This window comes from Tupaia chinensis, unplaced genomic scaffold (assembly GCF_000334495.1).
Source record: "Tupaia chinensis unplaced genomic scaffold, TupChi_1.0 Scaffold000257_1, whole genome shotgun sequence".
Lineage (NCBI taxonomy): Eukaryota > Metazoa > Chordata > Mammalia > Scandentia > Tupaiidae > Tupaia > Tupaia belangeri.
Window position 1 is genome coordinate 1750355 of NW_006159737.1, and position 9920 is coordinate 1760274.

Genomic DNA, 9920 nt, shown 5'->3' on the forward strand with positions numbered 1-9920 from the left:
TCCTTATAGCTATAATTCTAGGTCACAGGAGAGAAGGCTGAAGAGAAAACTGGTAACTACAAAAGTGACAGTAAAAGCCATAGACATTAATTGTATCTCTGCTAGGGCATAGGATCTATTGTCGAAGGGAACCAATCTCTCATGACCTTGTGCATGCTATGTCTGAAAAATGCAGCTAATTATGCCTCCCATAGGAGTGAATTAATTAAATTAAATGAGAATGTATCTAAGCATTCAACAAGGTGTCTAGCATGTAATAAGCTCAGAAATGCTAGCTTATATTATTCTGATGAATAGAACTAACAAATTAAAATTAATCTATATTAATCTACTCACTAAATCTTTTGGGGACTTTCCACTATATTTAAAGCCAAAGAGGTAAAATGATAGGACTCTGAGTGGAATCCAAAATTAATGTGCAGAACCATAGAGAAAACAGAATGAATGATCATATAACTAGGAGAGATATATACCTTTATATAGAGATAGATAGATAGATAGATAGATAGATAGATAGATAGATAGATAGATATACATATAGATTGAAAACAGAGAGCCTGCAAAAAAGCAGAAAATGTCATGATAGCAGAGAGCCTGCAAAAAAGCAGAAAATGTCAAATTCTACCAATATGTCACATAAATAAAGTTCTAAATGGTTTGGGGCATTTGGAAGTTAATAAGTTACTGGTGACTTTAGCTGAATTGTTGGGGCATGAAACAACTCACATTTTTTGATGAGTGAAAGATTAATGGAAAAATGAATACAATGAGCATAGATTTTTCTTTTTAAAAGTTTGGCTATAAGAGGAAAAGTATGGGTTAGTAACTAAACAATCAAATTAGATCATTTATTTATTTTAATAATCTACTTAAGTTTTAATGAAAGAAGTTTTTATTTTGACAGATATCTGAGCACATTTATATATTGATCAGAAAGAGCCAACGGAGGGATACAAAGATGTAAATAGGAAAGAAGATGAATTCTGATGAAGCAAGTATACAAAGAAATGTAGAACAAAGGGAAATAAGATTCAGGAAGAGCAAAGTGTTATACGGATCAATGACCACAGAGACACCAGACATAATGGGTGCTCCAGTTACCTTTATTGCCACTTTAAGAATTCCAGGGTCTATGGAAGGATTACTGAATTCCATGTCAGGAGAGTGCCAACTACAGTAGGATAGAGTAGACTATCAGTGGCTGAAAACTAGCTGGAAATCAATTCACTACTGAGAATAGACAGAAACTGGTGGTACATGCACCTTTATACACGCACCCTCACATATTATGAAAAACTTCTGGTTCAGAAGGAAGACCTTAGTATTAGGGGGGATGATAATCTAGAGCAGTGTTCACTATACGCTTGTTCAACAAGAAACAGCAGGGTGTTTAGAGTCAGACAATAGAAGGACTGGAATCATTTGAAAATCTAAGAAATCAGCATCTACTCTTCAGCTGGTAGAGTTAGTAGAAGAGATTTATTCTCTTAGACCAATAAACCATAGGCATGAAAATCCTTAACAGAATATTAGCAAGTAGAATTCTATCTATCTATCTATATCTTTTATCTTATGTAAAATATAGGATAATACCTGTATCTTATATATAACATAGGGTAATACATCATGGTCAAGTGGTTTTGCCAGCATAGCAAGGGTATTATTTCAACACTTAAAAATTAGTGCATCTCAGTGAGAAAGTTGGCAATTAAGATGGCTGGGTGCAACATGGCTGACTCAAGTCCTGGACCTGGCAAATTAAAAAGCATACTGGGTGTGTATGAGTGCATGCCCCAAATCCTAGGGGTGAATAGAGGAGAAGGAAATGTGGCGTAGCCATACCACCTGGGGGATGATTTCTACTTTTCCTATTCCTCTGCAACCTACTGAAAACTAAAAAAAAAAAAAATAAAGAAAAAGTTTTTATATGTGATGTACTGTATCATTTTGAACTTTAAAATAATAAAATGATGGACAAAATTCTAAATGACTATTTTGAAAACGTACTTTAGCTAGTGTTAAATTGGTTTTTTATTTTAAAGAGATTTTTGCTATAGAGCGTGCACACTCACTAGAGAGACACAGACAGACAGAGACAGAAAACAGTAAACCAACCCCCCCCCAGAGGGGTTATGACCACACTGTAATCCCTTCTCCATTCTCCTCTTGGGATTTTGGGCACGCATGCACACATGCCCGGTGAGAGTTTTAAGTGACTGGGTGTTTGACTTGAACTGTGGTCAATTATGTGGGAGTCCAGCAATGTAACCATTATGCAATCTACCATTAAAGTTGTTACTATCTCATTTTGATTAAAAACTTTGAACGATCTTATTAAATGTGTGCTTCTTATTTTCCTTCTTCAAAAATACTAACAGCTATTTGTTGTCACCAGAAAGATCAGGCATACTTAAGTGGTTGTCTGTTTTGTACATTTTTTAAAGTAATATTTTAAATTCACTGATTCTTTAAGATTTATTTTAATTGTATTTATTATTATTATTATTATTAATTTGCTACAGGGCACACATGCTCACCAGAAAGAGACAGAGAAAGAAAGTGAGAAAGCAAGTCACCAGGTTCAGAACTTGAACCATATAGTCAGCCAAGTGGGAGCCCAGTACCCTTAACCACCATGCTACCTGTTGCCCCAAAGTTTATTGATTCGTGTGAGGAATCTATAGTAAGATAACTAGTGAATTTCTTATAAATTATTTTCATGGTCATAGTATCTCTCATTACAAATTATTTAAGATGTTATAAGTAGTTATAAATCATTAGTTTAGCAATCCCTGTATCAAATAATGAATTTCTCTTTTGGACAGCTTTGTTCTATAATTATTTGAGATATTCTTTCAGAATTATCATAGAATGACTCTATCAGACTGTGCTCTGAGGCAGGAATTTTTAGAATTAATAATTATTGATATTATTAATTTATCCAATATTATGTCACAATTCATGAATTCATGATATCTTTATTATGTGATGGCAAAAATCTATGCAGTTACCTAAAGCAGGAATTAGCAAAATTTCTTTGTAAAAGGCCAGATAATGAATATTTAAAGCTTTATGAATCACGAGGTTTTTGTTGCACCTATTCAACTCTACTGTTGTAACATGAAACTGTCATAGACAATAAAGAATGAGCATGATTAAAAAGGCACTGATTATGGGGAAAAAAATCTTTTATTTAAAAAACAGTCAATTGTCACAAATTTTGCTGACCTCCCCTCTTGCTGACTCCTACTGTCAAATTTTCTAGAATCCTGGTTGTTTCCAGATCCTATTAATCAGAGGTAATAATGTAATTCTCTGTTGTCTGATGCTAGTTTCATGTCTTGAAATATGATTGATAGTTTCACTACTTCTTGCTTCATCACAGTCATAACCAATTCTAAAACAGCCCAATATTCCTGAACATCTGTTGCCTGCAACTACCTTCATGGTACAAATTTGAGAATCACCAGGGTTTCCAGTTGAGAACAAAGAAACTGACCCAGGCTAAGTAAAGCAAATGGCAATTTATTGGAAGGATATTGAGCACTTCACAGGTTAAATCATTTTTAAGAGGTCAGCTCTTTTAGACCACCTGCCTGATGTCATGCTCATTCTTTGCATTAAAAAAAAATCAGACAGAAATGATCCATAGAACTGGGAGTTCAAGTACACAAAGTTCTTGGTCAGATAAATGAATGTGAGTGAAATATAAATACTATCAAATACAGTATGTAGCCTGACAACTCAGATGTTTCTGGGGGTCCAGTGCTCTGAGGAATGTGACAATATGAATGACATGTTGCTATTTCTTTCTTGCTTTTCCTACAAGAATGAGATTTGGTGGACTCCTTTGGAGGGATATGGCAATAAACACAATTGAGTGCCTTGTTTCAACCTATTTATACAATAATCACAAATGGTTATCTTATGGTAGAGCTGAAAGTAAAAGAAGGCTCTCCACGAAGTTCAGACTGAGGTAAAGTGGTCTGTCAATTGTCCCTTATGCCACAGAAAATCTAGTGGTGTTAGAGAGCTGAGACTGGGATTTTATATGGTCTTCCTTTAAGACAGGAAATTGTGACAGGGTGACACAGTCTCCTTATGTGTGTCAGAACATTATAATGTGCTTGTATGTAGATACTATCATTATGCAGGCATTGAATCAACATTCCAAGTCAGTTCTGAGGCTTATTATAGCTTTCCTCTTTTACCAATTCAAAGTCCCAATCTAACAGGACATACTATATCAATAAATACATGGTAGATTCAGTAGGAAGATTATCAAGGTGAAAATAAGTGTCAATATTCCATATCTTTATCTTACTTACTATCTTAAAGGAGGTAAAATGGAGATGTGAGAAAATAAGCATGTAATTTAAATTTTAAACTATGTGTTCAATTTAGTTAAAAATCTCCTCTTTGTCAAGGATCTTTCAGTTGCAGGCAATAGAAAATCCCTAGAAATAGACCAAAAAAAAAAAAAAAGGAATTTGTAAAGGATACCAGAGTGTTTCTCAGAATCCAAGAGAAGGAAATGAAACTGAACCCCCTCCTAAAGTCCAAAACTAGGAACTGGAAATATTAAGGATACATGTTGTCCTTCCTGGTGTCTTCTTTTCGAGGGTGGTGGTGGGGGAGCACTTGGTTTTAGCACTTGATCTCCCATCTCAGCTGCTAGTCTACTTTATTCTGCTTTCTCTCTGAAAGTTGCTTTCTCTTTCTTCATGTACCCAGAAAACGGCCATTGCACATTCTTGAGTTTATATATCCTCCGTTAATACAGTTAACTATTAGTATACACTAATATTTACAATGTATGATTCCCATATATCAGGAGGTAAATTTGATTGGAATTTGAGATTAGACCTGTGTGCCAATCTTCTATGGCCAGAGGGCAAAGTCACAAAACACAAATGTGGCTACCACTGCTCAAGAGCACGCACATCAGCTTTAAGGAAGAGTAAGCATCTAATACAGGAAAATATACGACAGTGAAGATGACACATAGAATCTGGTTATCAGCCAGTGACTTGAAAGTGAATAATGAACAGAAACTCTGGGAAAAATACAATCACCAAGGAAATGAATTAAGAAATATTATACATGTGATGTTGTCTCGGAAGTAGACAAAGGAACAGGAAACTTAGAAAGCCAAACCAAACCTCCTAAGGTTATTTTAGCAAATAATATTGTACCTGTCTTTGACTATTTATGACAATACCAATTTATTGTCTTTCCTCTGCTGTGTTCTGTACTGTAGGTGGTTGACCCTTAAAAGGCCATTTTCCAGCTTTCAAGTCAGCTGTCTTCTGGCTGAGCTCAGTAAGAAGCAATGGCATGATCCTGGAGGAATGAAGAGAGAGAAAAGTTAGGATATTTGTCCTCTTCTCTGAATAGATTTATTCTTCCACAGTCCCAGTTCCCTCTGGAGAGCCAGCTGTGTTTCCAGCTTCTCTCAGATAACTCTTGGTTTCACCTTTGCTCCTCCAGCCTCGGAGTTGTAGTGACTTTATTGTTGCAATCTCTGGGTTTGTTCACTATCCCGTTTGGCCTTGGGCATTGCCTTGTGCATTCCTGTTGCCTGTAAAAATAATTTTGTGGATTAAACTCACTGTTTGAAATACTTAAAATACTTGGATTTCCTGGATGGACTCTGAGCAATACAACCGCTGAGGTTTTTGATGCCAAAGTCTCTCTGAAGTTTCTGGAGGTAGGGAGAGCTGAAGGTAAGAATCTATGGCTAAACTGAATAGGAGCCTCAATGCTTTAGGGATAAATCAAAATCAAATGATAATCAAGCAGAGAAAAATAATTATTGAGTTTGATGCGAGGACAATTTGTATTCAAGTATCATTTTTACATAAACATTTGTCTTTGTTGCCTTCCTTCTGCTGTTGAGTAGTTGTTGAGGCCCTTCCCTTGCAGCTTATGCTTCAGGGTTGTCACCACAGGCTGAGTATCTCTTTTCCAGAGTGCTTGGGACCAAAAATATTTTGAATGTTTGACTGATTGATTGATTTTTTGGAATATTCATATGTATAAAATGAGATGCCTAACAGTATAAGTTAGATTCTAGTTCATACAAGTCTAGAAACTATCATTTACCATGATGTCAGTAGAGAGAAAAAAATTATGGACTTCAAAATCTTGCAGTTAAAGAAATTGCACTTTGGTATTCCCCTCAGTCTCCTCAACCAGTGCATGTATCTATTTCCCAACTGCTGGAAGTACTTTCTGCAATTGGCTCATAATTAACTATTGTCTTCAGAGATGAAGCCACCAAAATATACTCTCCTTCAAAATCAAAGGCTGTATCAATGACATACAAAACGCTGATCCTCTCGCTTCAAAGTGACATTTCTGTAAAGGGATTTATGCTCCAGACCTTCTTCCCTGGTAGATCAGTCTAAGGCTTATACATCACCTCCATGGCAATTTTCCTTCCCTACTCAGCTTTTCTCATTCCCGTCTGTTTCCTGAAGAATAATTCCTCAGTAAATCATGTGTACCAAAATCCCTCTCTCAGGCTCTATTTCTAGGAATCTGATCTAAAACGAGCACTAATTACAATATAAAAAAAATAAAACTCTAATGAAAAACAGATTCTAGAGAATGTGAGTAATAGTTTTAAACAGTAACTTAAATTTGGTATTCTAATATTTAGTGGTCTAGTATTAAAGGAATAAGCAAATTTGTAATTAATGATGAGATGGCAAAGTATTTGGAGGGTATTAAAAACTCAAGAATTGAGAAACAGAAGGAAAAACAATCTTAAAACTTGTTCTAGGACAGGCTCCATGACCTGTTGGTTAAGGGAGCAGGATGCCACGTGGCTGTTTGGTTCAAATCCTGGACCCAGTAGCTTGAAAAAATATGTCAGGTATGTGTGCATAACACCCTAAGCCCCAAAGGGATACAGAAATGGGAGAGAAAGGATTATCTCCATAGTATAGATGAAAAATCTGAGATATAGTGAAGACATGTGACCACTGTAGAGCTAGTTTTAAACCCAGGTCTGTCTGAGTATAATGGCTGCATTAATTTCATTGTATTATTCTGCCTCTCAATGAAAACTTTATATATTTATCAACAGACATTGCTAGGTAACAAATCAAATATATCCACATATTCCTTTATACATATTTTATGTTCACTTACTTTAATAACTATATATATATATATATATATATATATATATATATATCATGTTATCACCATGGAATGTAAATTCAGATTAAAAAAGAGAATTTCACAAGTGCAAGAAAGCATTCTATAGTATATTAAAGTTTGCATATAATGTCAAAACAAACTAGCTTGCTTACATATCATTAATCACTTCCATTATGGGTAATCTGTTTAGTTTTACAAAGAAAAACAAATAAGTACACTGCACACATTTGAAAAGTGTTTTCCATTTAGCTTTGTATTAATACTTTAAAGACATATTTCTATTCCAAGATGACATTTAAGAACTCTTCTCATCTAACAGCAGCAAAATTATTCTGTAATTACAAAAAAAACTAAAGTAGAATCCATAATTAAGTAATTCTCATGTTTGCAAGTGTGATTATGAAATGAATACTACTCTGCAGCCCCATTGCAAGTTTTCTAGGTTTGGTTTAAACATATAAACACATCAATTAAAAGAAGCTTTACAAATTATCGTCCATGCACTTTTTTCGAAGCAGTTTCTCCCAGAGCCAATCAGCCCTAAAAAACTGAAGTACTCAGCCAGTCCACAAGGCACATAGAAAAATGTTAAATTAACTGGGGTAAACAAGACTACTACATAACACCTTAAACATGTGATATTCTGCAGCAAATTGGGAATACTTCAAGGTTAGTCTGTAGTCTTCTTGAGAACTAGTTTCATCATAAGGGTTTAAAAAGGTAGAAATTTTAGCACTGCATAGTACATTTAGGTGACAGGTTTCTTTCGTGTTAACTTGACTTTCTTGAATGACCTTGCTAGTGAACTAGGCACTAATAATTTTGGTCACCAGGCAAATCAAGTCTGTGAAAATGGAAGTCAATATTCAAAATACCTTATCTGAACCCATCAAATGATTTGTTTTTGACACAAACACGTAACCTCAATATTAGATGTCTAACTAAAGCAAGCATATCCATTGAGACCAAGACAGCATCTCTTTTTCTAAAGCTCAGGTTTTGCCCAGAATTCCCGGTACATGGAATAGCCCATACCAAGAGTCATTACTCCAACAAAGCCTTGGACTGCCACACACAGGTGGATCAGGTGAACAGACATTTTAGTATTTCCCCTGCTCTTCAATTTGTATAATCCATATACAACAATTGCTGCAAAATCTGCTATTCCAATGGGGATGAATGATGCCTTTTTAGCTTTTTGGGTACATTTGGATTCCTGACCTTCATCATATGAAGAAAGAGAAACATCATTGTTAGTTGACATGGTGACTGAAGAATCTTCCTGAGAGTTTCTGTTAGGTTTGAGTGCAACAAAACCCCTCAGGCTCCAACAGGCTTCTCTCCTTTATACATTTTTGTTTTTTTCCATTTGTAGGAATAGGTGAATGAGGAATTTGAACTACTAATTGTTCCCTACCAGCTCTAATGTAGATTTTAAATAAAGATATTGAGCTAAATGATTCCTGAACAAAGAATGAAGGACTTATCCAATGAGGCCACTGACTCTGGCTGAATTATTTGAGTGTTCAATATTTTACCATATCTATTAGAAAATAAGGTAAGAAAACAACTAACATTATTTACTTCCAGCCCTGGAGAAAGTCATGACTGATTCAACAATTAACAAATATTATGCAATCTAGTTTTGAATATAAATGACATAGTGTAGCTCAGTAGCTCCATGATACCATGGTCGCCAATTACCCATTCCCTTCTACTGTTGCAATTAAAAGTAGTCCTTCTTCCAATATAGTGAGGGGAATGAGACTTATATATTCATTTGCACATCACCAAAAAGGTACTTGTAAAAGAAATAATAGTTTTTATATTCACCTGTGCACTGCATGATTTGTTTGTTTCTGCTATAGGGCATGTGTACTTGGCAGAGAGAGAGAAAAAGAGGGGAAAGAGGGAGAGCGAGAAAATATCCTCCAGTGTGGATGGTCAGACTGCAATCCCTTCTTGTTTCCTCTCAGGATTTGGGGTATGCACGCACACACACCTGGCATGATTTTTCAAGCCGCTGGACTCAGATTGTGGAATTGGCCATGTGGGATTCAGCACCTTAACCTCTATGCTACTCGCTGGTTCCTCCATTATTTTTTTAGATGTAGTAGTTTTCAAATTCCAGAATCATGAAATTTATTATATAATTTTGCATTAAAGAGAAGCTTAGCAATCATTACTTCATTCCTTTCATTTCACAAATGAGTAAACAGAAGCATACAGAGGTTGAGTGACTACTAAGACTACATGGCTACTTACATCACAACTCATATTAGAATGGCTAATTCCTGCTTGCCCTAGCAATTATTTTGCCCAATGTGAACAATGAAGACATTCCATCTGCAGACTGTCCTAAGTCTCAAACTTACCAGAGTACAGTTAATTCCTTCCCACTATGTCACTCGGGTATTAGTTCATGCAATACAGTATGCCTTATATGCTTGGGGAGAGGAAGGTGGTAATAGGTGGTAAATAGAAGCCCTGGAATGTCTTTTTGAAAGTTAGTCCACTTGAATCATCAGGAGGGTTTGTTAAAACATAGGAATCACATCCTTGTCTGGACTTCAGATTAGCTTGCTGGGCTATCTCAGGTACAGGGTAGAGGTTATTCCTTTCTACTGCAGTTAGTCATAACCTCTGCCCCTGCTCCTATGGGTTTGTGTACAGATTTCTATGTATTACATTTTCTCTCCTGGTGCTCTCAGAATTCCCCAAGTTTAGCACTGTGCAAAAGAGTTTGGATA

The 9920-nt window shown here is 35.6% G+C and overlaps 1 long non-coding RNA gene and 1 pseudogene across 1 annotated transcript; both read right to left on the bottom strand.

Annotated features, from left to right (window-relative positions):
* Positions 1 to 3170: 3170 nt before the first annotated feature.
* On the bottom strand, positions 3171 to 5559 carry LOC114007939 (uncharacterized). The gene is made up of 2 exons (XR_003549506.1): positions 5477 to 5559; positions 3171 to 5343 (listed from the first exon to the last, which is right to left on the bottom strand). It is a non-coding gene; the product is annotated as an uncharacterized LOC114007939 (long non-coding RNA).
* A 1844-nt stretch (positions 5560 to 7403) lies between these two features.
* Positions 7404 to 9001, bottom strand: LOC114007938 (HIG1 domain family member 1A, mitochondrial pseudogene; annotated as a pseudogene).
* Positions 9002 to 9920: the final 919 nt, after the last annotated feature.